The sequence below is a fragment of the Marmota monax genome, unplaced genomic scaffold (genome assembly GCF_021218885.2).
Source record: "Marmota monax isolate L192 unplaced genomic scaffold, Marmota_monax_Labrador192_F-V1.1 WCK01_AAM20220418_F8-fsc00043, whole genome shotgun sequence".
Lineage (NCBI taxonomy): Eukaryota > Metazoa > Chordata > Mammalia > Rodentia > Sciuridae > Marmota > Marmota monax.
Genome location: NW_026691982.1, coordinates 9,474,765 through 9,485,977, shown reverse-complemented (window position 1 = coordinate 9,485,977; position 11,213 = coordinate 9,474,765). Strand labels below are relative to the sequence as shown.

The 11,213-nt window shown below is 40.1% G+C and overlaps 1 pseudogene; it reads right to left on the bottom strand.

Moving 5' to 3' along the window:
- Window positions 1-9,360: 9,360 nt before the first annotated feature.
- LOC124095235 (coiled-coil domain-containing protein 115-like) lies at window positions 9,361-11,213 on the bottom strand (annotated as a pseudogene).

Genomic DNA, 11,213 nt, shown 5'->3' with positions numbered 1-11,213 from the left:
AAATTATGTAATTATGCATTATTAGTGTAAACACTATGCTTCAATCTATTAAGAGTGCAACATTATTTCTAGAAAACAAAGTACAGACCTTAACTTTAAAATATTACATTACTAAAAACTGCTAACAATCATCTGAGCTTTTGTAAGCATGTTGCCAATAGACTTACTCAACAGAGTCACCACAAACCTTCAATTTGTAAAAAAAAAAAAAAAAAATGCAACATCTGAGAAGTATAATAAGGTAAAGCACAATAAAATGAGCCATGCCTGTTCCTGCAACCTAGATAATTCTGGGCTACTTATCACGCCTCCTTTTTAGGGTACTGTCACTCTGACATTTTTGACAAGTCGCCTGCAGAAATGACATGTACCTTTCTCAGTATACTGCACCAAGTGGTGCATGATATGGATCTGACTTAAAATTGGTAAAGCAGACCTTGATCACTTGGTTAAGGGAGCACCTGCCACTGTAAAATTAACAACTTGAGGAAATACTTTGAGATAATATAAAGCCTGATTTCAACATTCACCCTGATTTTGTCATCCATCACTGCAATAATTACTCATATGGGGTTTACCTAGTACTGATTTTCTTTTGTTCCCTCTACATCTGTGAAGTACTGGTCACTGCTTTCCATCTGCCATAGTCTCAATGTTGTCCCACAGTAGTCTTTCAGACAACAAAATCCCAGGACTTTTGCTGACAAAATACCTAGCTTTTGTAAATTCACAGTTTACACATGCTTTCACTTCTACTGCCTCATTTGATTTACTCACATGAACAGCTAAGCAGAGAGGCCTCTGCATTCCAGGACCCCTTCAATGGGCTTTAATCACCCAACCTAAATGAAAATCCCACATTATTGTCACTAAATCATCTTGTTAAATAGGTACCAGCCCCCACTGGCTAGTTAAGTTTGGAAACTCGAAAACATCATGTATTGTATCAAGCTGGTATCCTTGGAATATGAAGTAAAGAGACTTTCTCCGTCCTTATTCAAGTCATTGATAAAATATGTTGAACAGAATAGAACCATGAACCTGTAATTTTTTAATTTCAATAGCACATTTACTATTAATTGGACTACCTAATTAATACTTAATGAATTTTTTACATAGCATTTCCTAGTCAACTTCTGCAATTCTGAAGTCCAAATCACATACATCTGCAACTGATGAAAATTTTCTACCTATACAGAATTGTATGATTTTGGTTAGTTTCTCTGGCATCCATAATAGCTACCATGTGATAAATGAAACAAAAATCTTGTTAAAAATATGTATGCTGCACCATCTTTAGTATGGAAGTGTACAGTCAGTCTGCATTATCTTATCACTCAGGGTAATTTTAGTATACTGTGTGCCTGACAAACAGTGGGGATTAATAAATACCTGTTGAATTAATAAATGAATGGGTGAATAAGTGTGAAAACTAATGAATGAATATAAATGTAGCTTATTCTGGCTATAACAGAATAACTGAGACCAGGTAATTTATAAATAAAAGAACTTTATTTGACTCCTGCAAAAGAAAAAGGGGGCAGGATTCAAAAGCCTCAAGCCTTTTCATAATTGGCATTAATCTATTCATGGGGGTGAGTCTCAGAACCTCTCAGACCCCACCTCCCAACACCATTGCATTGGAGATGAAGTTGGCAGCACGTGAACTGTGTGGGCAACGTTAAAACCATAGCAAAATATAAACAGTAAGAGGTTTAAAAACACAGGTCTGTTTTCATTCATTTTAAGGCAACATATAGCGAATGGGATGACAATTAAATGAAGAGGTTATTGCTTAAAAATGTCCAGGCAGTAAACCCATCTTGATGTTGAGAAAAACATCTGCTGAGCCGGAAAACCAATGCCATCCTTTCAGTCTGTTTGCCCACTGCTTCCAGGATGCAGTCCCTTCCTGCTACCTTCAGTATTAAGGAACTGCTCCAAGCACCATTTTCACTCAACTGGGATCCTGCTTACATCCTTGTCTCCTGAAAGTCTACTGCTAATACAGTAGCAAATAGTCAAATCACAACTCTCTTTCAATAAAACATCCCCCAGCCACTTCCTCCTCGCTCAAAGTAAAAGCTGACAGAATTCACAAAGGTCTATCAGGCACTCAGGTCTGGAGTCCCAGGCTTCTTTGACCCCTACTGTCCCTCCATTGCAATCACAGGTCCTCAGCTTGGACCATTCTTCTCCTCAAGACACCTGTGTCTCCCCTCCAGGTCTCTGATCCAATGTCATCTTCTCAAAGGGGCCTTCCCTGATCACCCAATTTAAAATTGTAGCTCCTCTCCCACCTCTTCTCAAATGTTTTTCTACCACACTTGTCACCATCCAGCGCACTGCATATCTGATTTATATTGATTAGTGCCATTCTTTCCCAATATTCACTCCCTCTCAGAGAGCAGGAATTCTGATCTACTTTGTTTACTACTCTTTTCCCAGCACTTCACATAGAGTAGCATATGGCTGGCACATAATAAGCTCTCAATAAGCACACATTGAATAAATGAATCAACAAACCATACATTTTCATATTTATAAAATATTTTGGAGGTCCTTAGATTGGAAATACTAAAAGTTATCTCATCGAGTCTTGGACTCAGCCAAAACAGATTAAACATCTATTTTGAAATAAGGACTTTGCTTACACAAGACTTCTATTTCCCATTTAATTTTTCCATTTTTTTCCCTGTTGGATGTCATTATTTCTTCTACAGAAATATCTCCAACTGGGCTGAATGACTTTTTCAAAAAGAAAACTTGTGTTAGTTTTCCATTACTATAAAAAAAAAAACACCTGAGATAATGAACTTATAAAGAGAAAAGTTTTATCTTGGCTTACACTTTTGGAGCTTCCAGTCCATGATCAATTGGCCCCATTACTTCTGGGCCTGTGCAGAGGCAGCACATAATGGTGAAAGTACATGGTGGTCAAAACCACTCATGTCATGACTAGAAAGAAAAGAAGGAGAACAGAAAAGAGGAAGGAAGAAGACGAGGCTGGAGTCCCATAATTCCCTTTGAGGGAATGCCCTCAGTGACCTAAGAACCTCCCACAAAACCCCACCTCTTAAAAGATTTCACTGCCTCCCAGAAGCACCACCTTGAGAACCAAGATTTTGGGGGATAAATGATTAAAATGTGCATCTTCCTAATGTTCTTTTTAAAATTCCTCTTCCTGGGATATTCTCTGGATAAAGAACAGAGAAGTTCCCTGTTAAGATTCCTTCCTAGGGATCTGAGTTAATTAAACCTACTGAGAACAGGACAGGAAGGAACTGTCCCACAATATCCCTCTTCCAACATAGAATTTAATGAAAATAAATTTAAATGTTTCAGTTCTCCACCACCTCCAGTAGGTTCTTCAAATATTTCTCTCTAGTCTGAAAAGAATTTCATAGGTTTAAAATCACATAGCTCTAGAAAGAGACTAGGAGTCAGCTTCATCCAGTCATCTGACTTTGTGGAATGGGAGAGGCAGAGGTTCACAAAGACCAAAACTTTCTATCTATTCCTAATTCAACAAACACTAAGAATCTACTACTTGTCAGGGATTGCACTGGACTGTGGAGATATGGGAGTGAACAAAACAAAGTCTCTAGGAAAAGCACTGTCTTTTCAACAAGTTGTATTGGAAAAGCTGTATATTCACATGCCAAAAAAAAAAAAAAAAAACGGGGATTCTGCACATCCAATGCAAAAATTAACTCAAAGTGGATCCAGGACCTAAACAAAATATCTAAAACTATAAAACTAGAAGAAAACAGGAGTTCTTCATGACTGGATTTGGCAATAATTTCTTATCTATGACACCAAAATCTCAGGCAACAAAAGAAAAAAAAAGATAAACTGGACTTCATTAAAATTAAAAATTTTGTATATCAAAAACACTGCCAACAGAGAGAAAAGGCAGCCCGCAGAATAATATATATATATATATATATATATATATATATATATATATATATATATATATATATATGCAAACATCTAACATGAGGCTAATATCCAGAATAGATAAAGAATTCAACAGCAACAGAATAACTCAACTCCTATAGAAAACTCCTACAATTCTCCAATTAAAAAAATAGCTAAATAAAATGGGCAAAGGACTAGACTAGACATTTCTCCAAAGATGAGATACAAATGACCAATAATCACATGAAAAAATTGCTCAGTGTCACTGACCATCAGGGAAAATGCAAATCAAAACAAACTCACACTTGGGGCTGGGTTTTGGTTCAGTGATAGAGAGCTCACCTAGCACATGTGAGGCACTGGGTTCCATCCTCAGCACCACATGAAAATAAGTAAGTAAAATAAAGGTATTGTGTCCATCTACAACTGAAAAGTATAAATAAAACAACTCACACTCATTAGGATGATGTGCTATAATAAGAAGTGTTTGATCTTTGTTTCCAATGCCTGGCACAGAACTCCCAAGATCTTTGGAATTTCTTGAATGAAAGGAGATTCTTACTTTAATTATAAAAAGCTCTTCCTCTTTCAAAATCACCTCTGAGTTTTCACTGATGAGGTGACTTACAGTGGAGTTCCTGAGTAACCTCAGGATGGGGCTGGTCACTAGAAAGAAGTGTAACCACTCAGAACTTTCAAGTCCATCCACTGATCTCTGATAAGGAGGGGAGCACTAGAGATTAAATTTTATAAAAACTCTTGAACAAGGATATTTGATGAGCTTCCAGGTTATTAAACACAAGGAGGTGCTGGTAGGGTGGAACACTTTAAGAAGCACTCCCACCACCACCCCATATTTTGCCCTCTGCATCTTTTCTATCTGGTTATTCCTGAGTTGTATCCTTCATAATAAATGAGTTAAAGGTAAGTAAAACACTTTCCTGAGTCACTCCAGCATACAATTAAACTAAGGAGAAGCTGTGAAAACTATTGACTTCTAGCCAATTGGTCAAGAATATGGGAGACTCAAAAACACAATTGGCTGCCTCTGAATCAGGGGCAGTCTGTGGGACTGAGCCCTTAAACACATTAGGCCTATATGCTCACTTGGGATAACTGATGTCAGAACTGAATTGAATTGTAAAACATTTGGAGGACTCAGTAGAGGGTTTGGACATTTTATTATTTTTGTGTTCCTCATATATAATGGGACAAAATATAGGGCTATGCCTATGAACAGAGGTAATATCCAACCAATGGGGTAGGTTGAATGCCTACTACATGGATGAATTTCTTCAAATATTATGAGTAGGTTCTTTAACTTTGCAAGCAAGGTCAATCTGCTTTGATTCCCCGACTAAAGATTGGAGACAAGGGAAGTGGTCAGTTTTCCCTCTGTTTCTTTCATTATCATATTCTCTGGAGTCCTTATCTCACCTTCAGAAACAACAAGACTTCTTAGGCACTGATTAGTGTTTGTCCCAACAGACATTCAGCTTGAGCCTGGACAATTAGAGAATTGCTTGGTGTGGATAAGCCCACACCTTTGGTGTCAGTGTTTTGTGTGTTTTTCCCAAAGATGACTAATGTAAAAAAAAAATTAAAAGTTAAGAAAACAACAAGTGTTTGTTGGTGGGAATAAAAAGTGATAGATCTGTGGAAAACAGCATGATGGTTCCTCAAAAAATTAAACAAAATTCAACTTCTGGATATATAACCAAAATAATTAACAGTAGGTCTTAAACAGATGTTCGTACACTCACTTTCATAGCAGCATTATTCACAATAGCCAAAAAGTGGAAGCAGTCAAAGTGTCCGTCAGTGGGTAAATAGATAAATAAAATGTGGTATGAACAAACAATGGAATATTCTTTAGCCTTATAAATGAAGGAAATCCTGACACATGCTACAACATGGATGGACCTTGGGGACATTATGTTGTTAGACAGCTGGGGTCTTTTGAGAACTGAGGCAATGTGAAGATCCATTTCCAGCCCCAGTTCTCATGACCAAGTCAGAAAGATTTTAGACATGTCACTTAGAGTAATAGGCATGAGTTTATTGAAGGGATAAGAAAAGGGAAAGGGGATATTCTCAAGGAAGAGAGTGGGTCCTCTTGGAAAGGAGAGACACGTTGTGCCTGCACTTCAGTTTTATTGGGGATCCCAGAGAAGTTTCCAGAGTCCCACTCAGGTCCACCTCTTGACTTTTGACTGACAGTAGGGTAGCATCAGATTTTCAAGTCCCCATTGTCATGGTAACTGTAGGTCACCTTGGCCCATGCCAACTGGTTATAATTGGATTCTTAACCATACATTATTACAGATTTTATGATTAAGAGGAACTATCCTAATCTCCCATAGTTTCAGGACCTTACAAAAGTCTCCTGGGTTCCTCCCATCAACATTATTTGGGGCCTGCATTTTTGCAGCTAACAGGTAGTTTGCTGAGGAAAGTGACATATCCTGTTTCGTCAAGTCAGGCAGGGCTACAGGTAAATTGCTGCTTGGAAAAGAAAGCATATGGGAGTCAGCACAGTGGGCCCATTTTATAGAATTATTGTCTTAACCTCATGTTCACCCTATCCTCATCGGTCTGTTCCCTAACAATACTAAGTGGAAAAAAAAACACAAAAAGACAAATACTGTATGATTTTTTCTTATATGAAGTGTCTAAAGTAGATAAGGTAGAGACAAGAAATTTAAAATTATTGACAGGTACTAGGACAGGGGATTGGGAAGTTAATATCTAATAGGTACAGAGTTTCAGTTTGGGAAGATGGGAAAAGTTCTGGGGATGGATGCTGGAGACAGTTGTACAATGTTGTGAAATGGCTAACACCACTGGCTCACACACCTAAAAAAGGTAATGATGATAAATTTTATGTTAGGAATATTTTACTACAATAACAAACAAATCCCCCTTTTTGAAGTAGTTTACATTCTACTGAATACAGACTGATGAATATACACTGTCAGGAGATGTCAGTAGTTGGGTGAGATAATTACAGCAAGACCAGGAGGTAAGATCTGAGACTCGGGTGAGTATCTACAAGAGGAACATTCCAGACTGAAGCAGGAATGTGCTCAGCATTCCTGAAAAATAGCAAGGGGGCTTTTGTGGCTGGGCCATCCCATGAGGGTAGGAATGTGCCATGATGAAGTTGGAAGGGAGCCAAAGGATGATGCATATACGGAGTTTGCATCTTTTTTTTTTTTTTAATAATGCAGTCCATGGAGTTTTTAGTAGGAGAGAATATGCCTATTTACATTGAAAAGGTTCATGCAGGCTGTTATATGAGGACTAGAGTATATGGCAATAAGGATGAAAGCAAAGGGAACAGAAAAATACAATGATGGCTTGACTAGTATGGAAATGATGAGAAATGAGGAGATTCTGGATATTCTCTGGAAATAGCCAATGGGATTTGCTAACAGAAATGCTGGGTATCAGAGGGGCTGGGATTGTGGCTCAGAGGGAGAGTGCACGGCTTGCATATGTGAGGCACTGGGTTTTATCCTCAGCCCCACATAAAAATAAAATAAAGATATTGTGTCCACCTATAACTAAAAAAATATATTTTTAAAAAAAAAAAAAAAGAAATGTGGGGAATCAGAGAAGTCCAGGATAACTCTAAGGGCTTTGGCCTGAAAAACTAGATCAATGAATGACTTCAAAGGTGTTAAATCTGAGATGCTTATTAGACATCCAAACATCTATATCCATCTAATTTGGATATATCATCTGTAGTTCTGGGGAGACATTAGAACTGGTGATAAAATTTGAGAAGCCTCAGCAACCAGATGCAATAAACGACTAAGCTCTATTGCATTTTAACAGTCAGAGAACAAGAAATACAGCATATTAGTTATCCATTTGTTATCCAGCATTACAACATATCCAGCATAACAAATCATCCCTAATTTAGTGGCTTAAAACCATGATAATTATCATCTCTTCTAGTTTTCTGGGTTGGGGATCACTTGGCTGGGCAACTCTGGCTCTCACTAAGTGGCAGCTGCAAATCAGCTGGGACTATAATTACCCAAAGCTTCCACCAGGATGAAGGATTCATTTCTAAGTGTCTCACTTTTTTTTTTTTTTTAAGGTTACTATAGCTTTCACTTTAGTCATTCATTATTATTCTGTGCAGTTGATGTAGTTTTATTTTACAATGAAAAAGTTTTTTTAAAAAAAACAACATTACAGGGGCTGAGGCTGTTGCTCGGTGGCAGAGCTCTTGCCTACCACCTGTGAGGCACTGGGTTCAATCCTTATCACCACATAAAAATGAACAAATAAAATAAAGGCATGCTGTCCATCTACAACTACAAAGATAAAAATTCAAAAAAAAAACCACTAGAAGCAAAGTTAAAAGACAAACTGGGGAGAAATATTTAATTTCATATTATGAACAAAGGATTGCATTTCCCCCCCCTCAATAATGGCGGGGGGGGGGGCAGAAAGAGTCCGTAGAAATTGCTAAAAAGATAAACCACCCAGTAGAAAAGTGAAATACAAGAGTTTCTGAACAGGAAAAACAACTGGCCCTTCAACAAATGTAGAAAGTCTTTGTCTCGCTCCTGGTAAGATAAAGGCAGGTTTTTTAAACAGTCAGTCTCTTCCTAAAGATCCCTTGAAAATCAAGGTCAAACCTCTTTTTACTTCCTGGTTTAGAACCTGCTAAGGGCTATCCACCTACTCAGGTGTTTGTTTTGTCTTTGAGACAGAATCTCAATATGTTGCCAGGCTGGTCTCAAACTTAAGGCCTCAAGTGATCCTCCTGCCTCAGCCTCCTGAGTAATTGGGACAACAGGCGGGCACACATCACACCCAGGTAGGTGTTTTTATTTTTATTGACTGGAATCATATTGTAATCATATTGTATTGGCCATGTATTATCTTTTCCTCTATCCAGTCAGTTTTGTGTATCTGGTGACCCTGAAGCCCTGTCTTTTGTCTTTCACTGCCACTCTTTGTTCAGTGTTTCATCATCCAGGAATGGCACTATAGTTGGCTAATCTATGAGGCTGTTTAATTGTTCATTTAACATAAACAGCCTTGTACCTGTCCCCTGGGAGAGGGTGTCCTATGAGAACATGGGCCTAGAAGTAGTTCCAAAGAAAGTGGCTTTCAGTATTATTCAGTGTATGAAGAAATATTTATAGCTCATATTATGAATATAGGATTAAAAACTTTGAACTTCACACCTAACAAAATCAAAACCATGAAGACCAAGGACATTTTAAGGAGGGGGCATTAGCTGGAGGGGAGGTTGAAATAGGGGCTAATTGTGAAGGAAGAATGCCTGAGAAAAGGCAGCCAAATCCATGAACAGCTGTGCTGAGTTCCTGCCTCCATGGACACACATCAGGCAGCCCCAGGCTCCAGGTGCTTAAGTTTCTCTTGGGGCTTGGGAGCTGGCTTTCACCCCAGTCAGTTCCTGGGAGCTGGCTTCGGCCTCCACAGACTGCGAAGAACCAGGATTCCAAACCAGTCCGGGGGTCCTGTGGGGCTGCAGAGAGCTCTGGCTCTGGAGTTTTGGTAAGGGCCCTTTTGCCTGTGCAAAAGCTGACTCACAGGGCCCCACCTCCTTTGGAGTCTGGGCATCGACTCTCACCACCCTGAATGTCTGAAGTCCTTCCAGGGTCTTGCTAGCATACACACATACAGACCTGGGACTCCATGAGAGAGGCATACTGCAAGGGCCCTACTGACTTGGCACCTATTGCATAGCGAGCCTTTTCCAGCGAGAGCCAGCCCTTCTCCACTCGGGCATTCACTTCCAGCTCCTCCAGGTCTCTGAGCAGCTGCAAGATTAGTGAGTCTGGCTCCACCTGCAGGTTGGGCACCACTATGGGCCAACCACCAAAAGTGTCTCACTTTTGTGACTAACAAGTTGGTGCTGGCTGTTAGTGGTTGGATCCCCTTCATGAAGGCATCTCCATAGGGCTACATGTAGCTGGTTTTCCCTAAAGCACCAAACCAAGAGAATAAGGCTGCAAACCCTTTCTTGACCTAGCCTTAAGAGCCACTCACCATTATATCTGCTGTATCCTTTCTATGGATTTCACAGAAGTAACCCTGATTTGATGCAGAAGGATGCTACATTAGGGCATGTGGTCCAAAAGGTCACTGAGGGCCATTGCAAAGGTTACCATGAAGACCACCCAGCAAAGGTAACTAAGAAGCAGTCATGATCTAAGAGGAAAACCAAGAGAATGTGATATCCCAGAAGCCAAGTGAAAGATGAGCAAAATAAGGCGGCAAGCTCCTTCTAGCAGAGGAATCTCTCAGTCTGGTTCATGAAGTTTCTTTTTTCCATTCCCTAGTCAACCTGAGCTCACAAGAAAAAGATCACTCTCACCTCGTATATCCCAATAACACACTCTTCCTTGTGAATGATTCTACAGAGAAGCCATGGAAGTAACCATTTGTGTCACTCTCACCCACCTCATCCGTAGTGTCCCCAACAGAAAATATACCAAGCTGTTCTTTTGAACCATACCCAAAGCTGCTGCAAACTTGAAAGGAATGTTTTGTTTGTTTGGGGGGTACTGGGGATTGAACTCAGAAGCACTCAACCACTGAGCCACATCCCCAGCCCTATTTTGTATTTTATTTAGAGAAGGGTCTCACTGAGTTGCTTAGTGCCTCACTTTTGCTGAAGCTGGCTTTGAACTCATGATCCTCCTGCCTCAGCCTCCCAAGCCTCTGGGATTACAGCCGTGTGCAGCTGCACCCAGTTGAAAGAAACGTTTTTTTGCACCCAAGAATGGAAGAAGCGTGAATGGGGCTAAAAGACACGAAGTCAGTGGGGTAAATGTTGGCAGATAGAGCAGCGGCCGCTCTCCTGACAATTTCAACTGTCCTGGACCTGCCTCCTCCCTTCCTCACCAAACTGGGGGCTGGGGCCTTGTGGTGGATCCAGAGCTGGGGAACAGACATGTGGGGGAGGAGAAGACAACTGGGGGAAGGGCAGGAACTGGTGCCCCCAGAAGCTCTCTGGGACTAAACTGATTTGCCCATCTCAGTCCACCTCTGCTCCCAGGCTAGAGGAGCTGGAAGCCAATTCTGTTGACTTCAGCACTTTTGGAGACTCCTCTGACCAAAGGAAAAAGGAGAGCATGACACCAAAGCCCTGGAGAAGGGAACGGAACTCCTTCCAACAGAAGGATCTGCTTGATCTGGTTCCAAGAGGTTTCTTGTTTCCACTCCCTGATCAACCTGATCTCCCAAGAAAAGGGTCACTTTGTACCCTTCCAGGTATTGTCTACCTCTGATGCCAT